Source organism: Microcebus murinus, chromosome 19 (assembly GCF_040939455.1).
Source record: "Microcebus murinus isolate Inina chromosome 19, M.murinus_Inina_mat1.0, whole genome shotgun sequence".
Taxonomy (NCBI): domain Eukaryota; kingdom Metazoa; phylum Chordata; class Mammalia; order Primates; family Cheirogaleidae; genus Microcebus; species Microcebus murinus.
In genome coordinates this window covers 3,581,650-3,594,563 of record NC_134122.1, presented here as the reverse complement: position 1 = coordinate 3,594,563, position 12,914 = coordinate 3,581,650, and the positions used below count along the sequence as shown (strand labels likewise).

The window sequence follows — 12,914 nt, the reverse complement described above, 5'->3', positions numbered from 1 at the left end:
TGACCCCAGGCTCCTCCTTGGGCTGCACCCATTAAAGCCCACAGGAGCAGGGAGAGAGGGTGTGAAGCTGTCTCCCGGGGTAGGGGGACCTCTGAGTGGCTGGTCAGCAGGTGTCACGGAGAGTGCCAACCACTGACTCAGAGGATCCACATCCGCTGCTCTTGGGTCTTTAGGGGAGCTCATGGTCTCCACTTTGCCATGAAACTAAGTTTTAGAGGCACGGCCTCAGGTCGCAGAGCTAGGAAATGGCAGAGCCGTCAAATTCAAGGCTGAAGGCCGGATCTCCCTGGAACTGGCAGCCAAGTGGGAAGCCACGCCCACAGTTTGAGCCCAAAGACCCAAAACCAGCCCAGGGGTGGAAGGTGGCCATTAGCATTCCGCACCATGCCGAGCATTCACATGCCTGGCAGGCAGCTCGGACCACCTTGAGGAAACCTGGCAAGCTGGGACTGGACGCAGGCAGGGGCCCCTCCGCCCTCCCAGGTGAGGCCCCCAGGAGAGGCTTCAGCAGCCACAGGGAGCCCGAGGGCTCTTGGCCACCACCAGGGGGCAGCTGGGGACTGTGGTCCAGCCAGGCCATGTGTGGCAGGGCCGGTGGAGGGGTAGACCAGCTCTGTCTGGTGCTTAATAAAAATATATATATTAATTTTCACTGGTGAGGATATTCTTTTATTGTAAGTTCTCAATGCTGTAATTTCCATCATTTTCTTAGAATTTCTCATTGGCATAATTTTCTTCATATACAAATGAACTCAGGGTATCCACTGACCCAAGAACAAGGTCAGCTCTTCATTCTGAACCCAGACTTCTTTGTATAACAGCAGTCTTTGCACAAGCGGTGGACGCTCACGGTGTTCCCTTGCATTGGTCCATGGAGCTTGTCACCCCTTTGAAGTCTGCCTGCTAAACAGGCCTCGCTGTGAGACCCCCTCTGCCGTTCACTCGCTGCATCCAGGCTTTACAGTTTAACACAAAAGGGTGGAGGTAGCAGACGTAGCCACCACCTGGTCAGATGCTTCAGATATTTCACCTGTGTGTGTCTTCTAGGAGGCTGGTGTGGCCCCTTGAGGACACGGAGCTGCCAGGAACGCTATCCATGGGGCAGGTGGGGAGGACAGAGCCCATGTCCCTGCTCTCCGGGCCAAGCCCCCAGCAGCTTGGTCCAGTCTCCACTCAGTCCCCGGACCACCTGCTTACCCCGAGAGCTCCACAATGCTCTCAGCACAGTCTCCTCCCTCACTGGGGATCCTCTAGTTCTAGGGACACGTCCCAAGATCCCACCTGTGCATGGCTAACATGGGACTCTCTGAGCACAGGGAGGCTACCCACCTGCCCGAGGCTGGGCCACCGGAGCTGGGGCCGCTGCAGTTGGGACCCAGCTCTGTGACTTGTCCAGTTGGAGCTGTCAGATCTGTGTGAATACGCCCGCCCCCCCAGACCCCTGCCAGCAAGTAGGTGGGTGACTGACAGTGGCAGATGGTCCTGGACCCCTCCCACTATTCGTCTGCTTGGGCAGGGAGCTGCCCTCTGCCTGACCCCTCCCCCGCCCCCATTATGTCTGTCTATCTGTGTTTCTGCCTGTCCGTCTACCTGTTTATTTTTAGACACAGGCCCAGTCTAACCTCCCTGAAGCGCCTCTGTGCTGGGAGCCTGGAAGGGGAGGAAGGAAGTAAATATTTATGCTGATTAAGAATTCAGGAGCCAGGAAGGGCTGGTGGCCTGGTCCCTCAGCTGGCCCAGGGCCACAGGCCTTCCCACAGCCTCTGTCCCCGCCCCCACCCCGCCCCCCCACCCTTCCGGAGAAGGGGACCACAGGGCAGAGTGGTTGGGAACTGGGAATTCCAGCTGACACAGACTCTCACTCACTGGCAAGGCTGTCCAAGCAACATCCCTTGGCACCTGCCCGCTGCCCCCCCCCAGGCCAGAGCCAGGAGCCCTGGGCCACCTTGTTCTTGGAGCCCACAGAAGACACTCCCTCCACCTAGAACTGTCTCCCAGGTGGGGTTGGCCACGGCACCCAAAGCAGGAGGGACTCCAGTATCCCCTTTAATCAGCAGGCCCAGTCCCCAGGGACATCCCACACAGACTTCCTGCCCCTGGGTTCATTGCCATGGAAGCCAGAGCCCAGCCCAAGGCCCGCCTCTCCCTCCCAGAGCGGAGGAAGGCACCGCCCCAAAGCCCACAGCTCCCAGCACCCCGCACCATGCCACCCCCACCCCAGGGGAAGCGGCCCATAACCCAGTCCTGTTCTGACCTTGGCCACCGTCATAGTATCCCCTCCACCCCGTCCCCAGTCCCCAGCCTGCAGTAGTCAGTCTAGACTCTGCTCTGCTCTTTGTTCCAGGCCGGGTGAAGGGGGCAGCCGAGAGCCAGGTTCCTGCTCTCCTGAAAGCCTGAGGCCCAGAGGAGGGACAAGCCAGCCTGTGCCCTGGGCCCCACCCTGCCAGCACTCCTGAGGCCAGCCCCACCAGCCGCTGACTTAATGCTGGGACAAGGAAGGTGGACAGCGACCCTCCCAAGGGTGAGGCAGCGACCAGCCTTGCAGAGGGCAGAGGAGCTCAGCCAGGGGTGGCCCAAGGCTCTGTTTACTGCCTCTGGCAGTGGGGAGATCCAGAGAGGGGTGGGGGAGGCACCCAACACACCTCACTGGGTGCGGGGGAGGTCAGGGTAGGGGCACAGCCTGCTGGCCCGCCCTTATCACCACCCTCTGAGCCTCATGGCAGACCCTCCCATGCCTCAGTTTTCCCCACAGTTAGAAGGCGATGTGCCTGGTGCCCCTGCTCTTGCAGTGTGGAGGTGCCATCAGAGCTGAAGCGCTGCATGTCCCTGAGCGCGACACCCCCAGCCCACGAGGAGCCCAGGTGCTCCTGCAGCCGCAAAAGGAACTAATTAGAGCAGATCGATGGGAGGAAATGTGCTCAGGGGCGGCCAAGGGACCACCAGGGCGGTGGGGGCTGGGGTGACCACCACGCCTGCCCCCCCCACTGGCCCCACTGGGGGGGAGGGGGGGTCACCCACAGGGTGGGCTGGGCGGCCCCCCAGGCAGCCCAGCGAGACAATGGATGCTATTGTGCCTGAGCCCAGCAGTTGCCCCCAGCTGGGCCCCCAACTGCAGCCCCAAGGCGCTGCCGGCCCCAGCCCCCAGGTAGGCCAAGGAGGAGCCCACCCTCCCAGCTGGAAGGCCCAGCACACTCTGGGAAACTGAGGCCCAGAAAAGGCACAGAATTCTCAAGGCCCGAGGTTGATGTCCAGTAAACACGACCGTGCATCAGGCCTGTCTGTCCACGAGTTCACAGAGTCCTCTACAACCCCTTGTGAGTAGCTGCTGTCATTTTCCCTGTCACACAGATGGGGACACTGAGGCTCAAGGTCACCAGGTTAACAGGGAGCTGGCAGGGGATCCTGCTCTGCATGAAGTTCCTCCTTCCCCACTTGGGGGTGGATGGCTGGTCCTGAGCCCGGAGGGTGCCTGGGTGAACTGCAGGGGGGGTCAGGGGGCTGTGCATGCCTACCCTGAGAGCCACACAGTGTCCTTGGTGGAAGCAGAGAGAGGACCTTCTGTATGACAGGGGCTCAATGCTGGCCATGCACAGCAGTGTGGGGTCAGGTGAGTGACCCCGGTGGATCAGTGCTGTCAAGGGCAATGTGAAGGGCACCCCGTATTCCCGTGGTAGTCTTCAAACTGCCCCTTTGGTAGCTGTGGCCCGTCCAGCCTAGCACTTGGGGACAAGGGCCCACGATGCATGTGGTCCATGTGGTCTGCTTATTGAACGGAAGGGAGAAGCAAGCCTCTGGCCTCCGCTGTGCTGGTCAGCTAAGGCTGCTCCGCGAGTGTCCCCGAGTTTGGTAACTGGGACCATCACTGAGGGCCAGGGGGGAGGCACCTGCCCCAGGCCGAACAGGTGGGTGGCAAGCCCAGAACTGGAAGCTCAGATGAGTATCATGACAGCACCCACGGCCAGCTGTGGAGCCTGGCAGCATGCCTGCACCAGGTAAGGCAGGTGCCCTTTTGTCCCCATTTCACAGAGGCAAAAACTGAGGTTCAGGGGACTTAGGTGACCTGTCTGGGGTCACACAGCTTGTCAGTGACAGCTGGTTTCAATCCCAGCTGTGTCCACCGTTAGCCCCCACTGTGCCTGTGGATGTGGGGTGGGGGTGCCCACAGAGGGGCTGGGAGTGGAGCCCAGGAGGGCAGCCTGGCAGCTGTGGCGGGGCACCGGAGGGGCCAGCTGGGGGTGGGGCCACCAGGAGGCTTGGAAAGCTGAGGGCAGACCGGCTGCCAAAGCAAACGGCCCGCAGCCCCGCATTCCTGGGAACTGGCTGTGGCTCCCTGCCCTGGCCAAGAGCTCCACCCTCCTGGGCCGCCCAGCAGCGGGGACTGGAGGGCCAGGCAGGCCTGCCAGGGGTGGGGGGGCCCAGACAGGCCTCATCCTCTGGGGGCCCCTCCGGCTCAGACAGCAGAGCAGGGCTCCAAATGTGGGTCAGACCACCGGGGCCTCCAACCCAGCTCTGCTGCTTCCCTCCCGTGTGGCCTGGGGCAAGTGGACTTCCTGTCTGAGCCTCATCATCTTCATCTCTGAAATGGGACAATGATGATAGTAACGGGCCCCCGGGTCAAGGTTTGGGGAGAAATCAATGCAATGCTGCACATCCAATCACAGTGTTTGCCATTAGCGCATAGTATGTCATATTCAGCACCTAGAACTGTGCCGGGTGCATAGTAGGTGCTTAATAAAACTTGTTCAATGAACTGTGGCCATTGCTGAGTCCCCAGCCCTTGGCCCATCTACAGCTAAGGTCAGCAGAGTAGGGACTGACCCTCCCCTCCACACCCACAGACACCCCAGTCTCATCCTGAACTGGAGAGCCTGCCAGCCAGGGTGCAACCCTGTGTCCCTCAAGGGCCTCAGGCTCACGTTGGCCCTAGTGACCTTCCAGAGCCCGACTACACCAAAGAAAGGCCACTGGGAGGCCCGGGAGAGGCTGGATCAGCCCTGGAAGGAGCAGGCAGCAGAGAGGCCTCCTCCCGGGACGAGGGGAGGGCTGACCCTGAGCCCTGGCCTGGCAGGTCCCCGGAGGGGCCAGGGCAAGCAGCACTTCCTGCGAGAGCATGGAACTCTGGCTCAGCAGGCAGCACCCCCAGGTCCCCTGGGTGGGAATGCATGGGCCCCTTGAACTCTCTGCTCTCTGCTATGTGGGCTTCAGCAAAGCCCCCAGCTGAGTAGCACCTGAGGACGGCGTGTTTATAGAGTGAGACCAGGCTACCTGGTTCAAGTCCCCTGTGCCACCCCTGGCTGCAGGAGCTCAGAGAGGTCCCTGTTACTCTCCCTGAGCCTTGGTTTCCCCCTTGGTAATACAGGCACCACAGTCATGGTCCCAGGGACTCAGGGCACCCTGCAGGGTGAGCCTTGGCCTGGTGCCTGCCACAAAGAAGGTGCCAGCAACTGGTAGCCCTTACGATTCTTTTCTCCAGCCCCAGGCTGGGGGTGCCCAGCAGCAAGTCAGGCCCGCCAAGGCCACGCAGATAGTTCAGGCGGAGCCTAGGCGGGAGGCGCGCTGCTGGCTCCCCCGCACCCCTCACAGATGCACCTACTTCTCCAACGGCAGCAGGGGGGCTGACACGGTGCTGGGGGGCCTGGCGCACACGTGCACACTGACACCGATGGCCACAGCGAGCCAGCTGCAGGGCCAGCGTGGCACCAAGTCCTCCCGGTATTGGTGGCTCTGGGCCCCCATCGCAGAGGCCCCCGCCCCTGCCGCCCGCAGCACCTTTGCACAACTATGTCTGGTATTTTCCCGTCTGCGCAGCTTGAGGGGTGCGTGGGGCTAGCACTGCCTGCACCTGGGCCCCTGCCAGGGCGAGCTGCCCAGCAGCCCCACGCCTGCCCACCCGCCAGGAGCGCTGGGCCCAGGCCACCCAAATCCCTCGGAGAGGCCGATACGGGGGAGCCAGACAGGGACACACACCCAGCAAGGCCAGGGCACAGGCAGCCCAGGACCTGCCAGGCAGCACTGCCGTCCTCAGTGTGTGGGCAGGGCTGGGCACGCCACCAGAGCTCTCTGGGGCCAGCAAAGGCCTTGGCCGGCATCCCACAGAACGTGGATAGGCACCCGCAGCACCCTTAGACACACAGGCATGCACACCTATCACACCTGTGCACAAAATGGCCCACACATGACACCTTGCTCTAGTGTCAGGGTCCAAGACACAGCTCATGGGGAGAGAGCAGGTATGAGGGCCCATCCCTTCCCAAACTAAGCCTGGCCACAAGCAGCCAGCAAGGACCTCCTGAGTTCCCGGGAGGCCTGTGGGCCACCCCTCCCACTGCCCTGGGACAGGCACCTGCCGCTCTCAGAGCAGGAGGCGGGCGGGCTCTGGACTTTGGCCTGTCCCTCCTCCTTCACTCCTCCAGCCCAGTGTTTCTGCGTTCCCACACCCCGCCCTCTGTAGCTCCAGGGGGCCACGGAGGAGTCACCTGGAACGGGGCCTGGAGGGCACCCAGCCCAGGGTGGGGTGAGGGGGACAGGCAGGGAAGGAACAGTGTGGGGGTGGCTGCTGCTGCCGGTGGCCAGGGGCAGATCCGAATCAGCCACATGGGCATGGGATGAAGAGTCTTGGGGTGCAGGAGCATGGGGTCCACGAAACGGGCCGGGACCCGGTCTGCATGCCTCGCCATACCACCCGGCTCGTCCTGAGGCCGCATGGGAGGCGCTATTCTCCTGATCCACGAGGCTCACCCCACACTCCAAAGCCCACTCTGGGCGTGATGCTGCGGGGGCCCTGAGGTGTGGCCCCCACTGACACACAGTAAACCCACCTGTCACTGACCAGGGAGGCTGGGCCAGAACCTGGAGGGCACTGGGGAGCCACAGTGCTCTCCACAAAAGAGTGCTCTCCACAGAAGAGTGCCCTCCGCTCTTGCAGTCAGAGCCTCCTGCCCGCAGCTCCCTGTCTCAGGGTTCCCTGCCTCAGAAGCCTGATGCGCACCTCTCAGGTCCTAGCTCCTGTGTCACCCCTTCCACGCTCCCTACTCTCCGCTGATGCCATTCCCCCTCTTCCAGCAAGTCTTCCCTGATTCACCCCCTCTGTCCTCAGCCCCCTGCAGCTGTACATGGGCTGTTCCTCCAGGTGCCTGAGAGCCCCTGAGTAAGGATCTCCCTCTGTCCCCCAGCTGGTGGCCCAGTTGTGGCCCCGTCCTGCCACCTCACTTGCCCTGGGTCCATGTCCTCACCCATGCATCACGAACACTACAGTGTCACCAGCTCTGAAGCACGCTCTGCGTGCCTGGCCCTGAGCATGGTGCCGTGAGCACTGCCTCCCAACCTTTGGCCCCAGCATTCTCCCCTGCCAAGAAGGGGGACCTGAAGTGGGCAGGGGGCTGCCTGAGACCTGGGCAGCCCCAAGCCCACAGGGGTGTTGAAGAGGCCTCACCCCAGACCACTGCCCCAGCTCCCACAGCTCCAAGTGGGCACCAAGCCCACTTCTGCCACCACAGAGCACTGGCGGCGATGCAGTCTGTGGGATTCCGAAAAAACAGACTGACCTGACTTATGAGGGGCAAGGCCCCGGGCGCGGGTCCCCATCCACGAAAGAAGGGGGCAGAACTGGAGCTCCAACACCCAGACCATCCCCCTTGCCCAGCATGGTGGCGGCTGCCCCACATAAATGTCCGCTGAGTGAATGAATGAATGAGACCATTTGCTGCACCCACCTCCCAGGAACGGGGCGACTTCACACCCACAGAGAGAAGTGATCTGCCCAAGGTCAAGAGCAGAAGCAGGGCCTGGTCCCCTGACGCAGAGGCTTCCTCCTCCCCATCCCAGGCAAGGACCCAGGGCCAGACCTAGACCAGGGTGGAGTGGCCAATCTGGGTCACCCTGACCAGATGGGACGACTGGAGGGCCAGTCCCCTCAGCTTCATCTCCTGCCACTCCCACCCAGCACTGGCCCCGAGCCCCAGAACAGCTGGGCAAGGCCAGGCGCAGCAGGGCACCCACACAAACTCCAGACTCCACCCCACGCCCTTCTTCCGGCCACCCCTGCCCCTCCCCTGCTCGCCCACTCTGGGCAGCAGAGCAAGTCCAGAAGCCGGGGGCAGCCTCCAAAGCCATCGCTGTCCTTTTCCTTCCAAAGGGAAACACCCACTGGTCCGGGCCTGCCAGGCCTGGCCTGCTCCGGGCCCTTGGGGCCCAGGGTCCACAGGTCCAAGCAGGGTGACCACTAGGTGTCCGGGCGGGTGCTGGGCGCATGGCCTAGAGGAGGGTGGGGCTGACAGGCAGCCTGCCAGTGGCACGGGGTGGGGGGACTTCAGAACGGGGAGGACAATGGAGGGCCCTATGGCCCTGGGGGGAGGACATCACAGCTGGGGTCAGTCTGCCTGCAGTGTGGGGGTGGGGACTGGGGCCTCTGGACGGAGGAGGGAGAGGCCCAGGGGAGAACTGGCCCAGGCAGGCTGGGACTTGCCAGCCAGACCCAGGAGGACCACGGGGGAAGGGAGAGAGGCTGGCTCCAGACACATCTGCCAGCATCAGGCCCTTGCTGTGGGGGGAGTGGAGCTGGGGGACACCAGGCTGAACTGCCATTTCAGGGGCTGGGACCAGACAGCCCCAGATTCTGCTTCCCCTCTGTCCCTCCCTGACCCCAACTGACCTCAGGCCAAGCCCCCAAATCTCTTGGCACTGTTTCCCCCACCAGCTCCCGTGGGCTCTTTACTCCCAGGGGCTGGCGAGGCCCTGGCCTCTGAGACCCTCTGGCGGGCAGCGCTGCTTCCGGAGACTCCCAGCTGTGGGCTGACTCAGTCCACTCGGCTCGCTGTCCCCTGGGGCCTCCGCCAGCCTCCCACCGCCCTTGGCCGTGACCGGTGGAGGGGGCTGGGTCTGAATCCCCTCCCCCACAGCCATCTGCCAAGGCTGGGGGGTACCTGCACACACAGGACACACTCGAGGGCCAGGCCCTCCCCGCAGTGGGCAGTACCTGGCCACTCAGACAGCTAAGACAAAGGGCTCGGCCCCCCATCAGGGGCCCCGCCCAACTGGAATTACTTCCCACCTCTGTGCCCCCAGTCCCCTCTTAGCCTGGCCATCAGCTAAGCAGAGCCCTCCATGTCCTCGGGGTGGGGGCATGGAGCCCTGGGGCTTTGGTGCCTGCTTCCCTCGGGGAAGCTGCCCAGCCAGGGGGGCAGGAGAAGGGCCACCCTGGCTAAGGAGGAACCTGGGTGTATTCCAGACCTCATACCCCCATAGAAGACCACCGCCCAGCAGCAGGTCCTTTCTTGTCCCAGGGATCAAAGCAGTGGCCCCAACCCCAGCCCATCAGCAAAGCACTAGAGGTGCTTGTTGAAAAGGCTGAATCTCGGCCACGCCTGACTTAGAATTCACCAGGGTGGGGCCCTGGCAGCCACCTCAGAAACCACTGGGCAGCAGATGTGTCCCAAGAGCCTTGCTAGGGCTGCGGTCCCCGACACGCACCCGGGGCTGGCAGCAGCCTGGGCAGGGTGAGTGGTCCCCCACCCCTGGCCCGGATGTTCTCAGGGAAGCGAAGCCCTAGACACATGTTGGGCCTTGGCCCATCTCTGTGGACTCTTCATGGCCTGGGAAGGAGGGCAGGTGGGCAGACAGGGGACACCCACCTCCTCCTGGCTGGTCCCAGACACCCTGTACCCAGCTGGGAGAGGGTCCTTCATTGCTCAGCACACAGCTCTGCTGGCCAGGGATGCCCCCCACCCCTGAGAAGGGTGCTTATCTGGGTGAAGAAGGACCACCCAGTACCTCCAGGGTCCCCGCTAGCTTCGGTCATCTGGTGTGAAATAGAAAATAACAATCGTGACCCTGAGGAGGGGAAAGGATTCCAGGGAGGCTTTTCTCTGCAGCCTCGGAAAAGGCAGCCCCTCCTTCCCCCAGCCCCGGCACGGCCCCAGCCCAGGGCCTCTCCTCTGGAATCTGAATGCCCCACTTGGGTGAGGACCTCCCAGGCCTCCCCTGGGATGAGGAACCTGCGTCTGGGGCTGGAGGGCAGCCAGGAGCGGGGGTCCCACAACCCAGAGAGCCTCCCCCAATGCCATGCCCCAAACACCTCCCAGAGAGCCCCGACCCCAGCCCCAACATCTGGTCCCCCAGTTGCAGCTGTCGCCGCCCTCCCTAATCCACGGATTGCCCCGAACTCTGTGCAGCACCGGCCCTCACCCCCTCTTCCAAGAGGGAAATTTGGATTCCTGGCAGTGGCTGGGGTGGATGGAAATGCACATGGGAAAATGTCGTCAGGAAAACACATTCTTCCTTCTATACCGCAGCTCAGACCCTGGGAGGATTAGGTGGCGAGAAGACACTCCCACCGCCCGGGACCAAGGCGGGGGTGGGGGGTGGTCCAGGGCTCTCTCCTGGCCCCAGCAGGGGCCCTGGCAGACCTTCTCTTCCGGTGGCCACTTGGCCCTCTGGCCCCCCACATGTCCTCCCAGAGGGGAGCCCAGGCAGGAGAAGAAATCGCTGTGGCTGCCCATTCGCAGCTGGGCTTTTTAGAAACAAAAGCTTTGGGGGACGCGGTTCACACGATTGTTTAGAATGAGGTTTTGGGATGTCTGTGGCATCCAGTTATTCATACTAGCTCCACCCATGGATAATTGAGAGTTGGCTTTTGTTGGACTTACACCCTCCTCCTACCCTCCCACCCCCCACCCACTCCCCCTGCCCCCAACCCCCACCCACCCACCCACCCAGTCTTCCCAAGGACTCTGGAGCTCAGGAAGCTCACCTCGTCTGACCCTTCCGTTTACAGAAGGATGAGGAAACTGAGGCCCGGAAATGGGAAGAACCTGGCCCCTGGAAGTTGGTAGTAGAGCCAAAACTCGAACTCAGGACATCAGACTGCCAAGCCAGGGGCTTTTCCCATTCACCCACCAGGCTATGACCTGGTTCCAGCCAATCCCCAAAGCCACTGACCCCCAAAAAGCAGTGGGGCCTGGAAGTGGGGTGACTCACTGGCTTCCTGGGGCACCCCCTCTCCAGTGGTGAAGGAGGGACTGGCAGGTGTATGTAGAAAGCTAAGAGCAAGGAGAGAACCCCCCCACCAGGGGACCTGGGCCAGGGTCACTCAGGGGCCAAGGAGCCCCAGCTGGAGGGATTTAACACCAAAGGTCAAAGGTCACAGACAGGGCAGGGCGGGCAGGCATAGGGGGTCAGAGGGTCAGCACTAATGGCAGCTCCGGAAAGGAGGGGGAGGAGAAAAGGCTAAGAAAAACAGGGCTGCTTCCAAGGGGTCCCCACTCCCTAAAAAATGATGCCCCCAACCCTCTTAACACTGCCTCTTTGGCCGGCTGCAGACAGGGCCAAGTTGAGCTGGAGGTGGGTTGTGAAAATGGGCTGGAGCCAAGCAAGGGGTGACCTGAGAGAGGCCCCCCAGGTGCAGCCCCTCCCCCAGTGCAGCCCAGGCCAGCTGGGAGGCCCAGCCTGGGCCCAGGGGAGAAGGAGCAGAGAGGAAGGTCACCAGGGAGGGATGTGTGGGCTCTGCTGGGACAGCTGTGGTGCCGTGGTACCAGAGTGGAGCTTGGGGAGGGGTGCGTGGGGGACAGACCCAAGGGGCCCAATTCCCCTGCCCTGAGCCTGGGGGCTGCGAAAGGCTGTCTTCTCCAGCCACAGCTCAGCCCCACCTTCCCTCCAGGATGCCAGGACACACAGGATGGTGGCCTGCTACCAGTGCCAACCTCCAAGGACCGTGGCTCAACCCCTGTCCCTGGCTCAGACCAAGCCCAGGCCTTGGCCAGGTCCTGGCTGGCCTGGCTGCCCCCTCAGTGTCAAGCGCTCCCTCCAGAGCCAAGATCCTGGGCTGTGATGGCTGGGGGCCCAGGGCTCCTCCCAGAGTCCCTTCCAGCTTCCCAGGCCCCAGGGCAGGGCCAGGCAGCTCCCTGAAATCACTGCTTCCCGGCCACCCTCTGGCCAGGCTGGGCAGGCCCTCCTGGACAGGCAGACAGGCAGCACGCTGCCCTGCTGTGGCCCGAGTACCCTGCTGGGCAGGGCAGTGTGCCAAGGCCTCCAGGTGCCAGCCTGGATGGCAGCCCCATCCCAGGGGGCCAGCAGGAGAGCAGGCGCAGCTTCTCCCTCCCTCGGGATGCACCTGCCTCCCCTCCTCCGCCCCCTCCAGACCGCCTCGGGCGAGTTTGGACACTCCTGCCTTCCCCGCCCCGCCAGGGCCCTCGCCTGCTTCCACCCAGACGGCAGGGGAGGAATAAGTGCCGCGGAGACTCCAGCTCCCAGTCCCGACCCCCGGGGACGCCTCCTCCCGAGGCCCAAGGAAGGGCCGGGCTTGGGAGAGGCGGCCGGAGGGAGACTTTCCGGGACAAGGGAGGGAGGCAGCTTCCAAACCCTTCCTAGAAGCAGCCCGGCGCGGCCGTGACGCGGGGCGGCTGCCCCAGACAACTTCGTGCCGGGCTCCCGGCGCCCCCTCCCACGTCGCCGCGCGCCCCCACCGCGGCCGCCCAACTTCCCCGCTGAAGTTTGCGTCCGCCCGGCCCGGCCCCGGCTCGCCCGGCCCCCGGACGGAGGGAGAGAAGCGGGGAGAAGAAAGACGAGAGATCCGCGGCCGGGGCCGGGGAGCCGGCGAAGGAGGGAGCGCGCGAGCCAGCGAGCGAGCGAGCCCAGGGGCCTCGGCGAGGGCTCACAATGGCCCGGGGCGCGGACGCGGGAGGGGAGGCGACCCTCGGGCCCTGCAGCCCCCACGCGACAGGCGGGCCCCCCGCCCGGGCCCGGTCCCCAAGGCGCGACGCCCGGGGGTTCCTACCTCGGCGGCGGGGGCGGTCGGGCTCCGGGCTGCAGGCTCCGGCGGTCGGGGGGCGGCAGGGGCAGGCGCGGGGGAGGGGGCCGGGGCGGGCGGGGCCGGGGCGCGAGGCTCACGGGGCGCGGGCTCCCCTGGCACGGCCGCCCGG

At 63.8% G+C, this 12,914-nt stretch overlaps 1 protein-coding gene across 1 annotated transcript in view; it reads right to left on the bottom strand.

The window, feature by feature from the left end:
* GLIS2 (GLIS family zinc finger 2) overlaps positions 1 to 12,914 on the bottom strand; it is a 19,312-nt gene extending 6,398 nt beyond the window's left edge. Inside the window, exon 1 of the mRNA XM_012743752.2 lies at positions 12,770 to 12,914. The gene's annotated coding sequence lies outside the window, so the exon portion shown is untranslated. The remainder of the gene's footprint in view (positions 1 to 12,769) is intronic.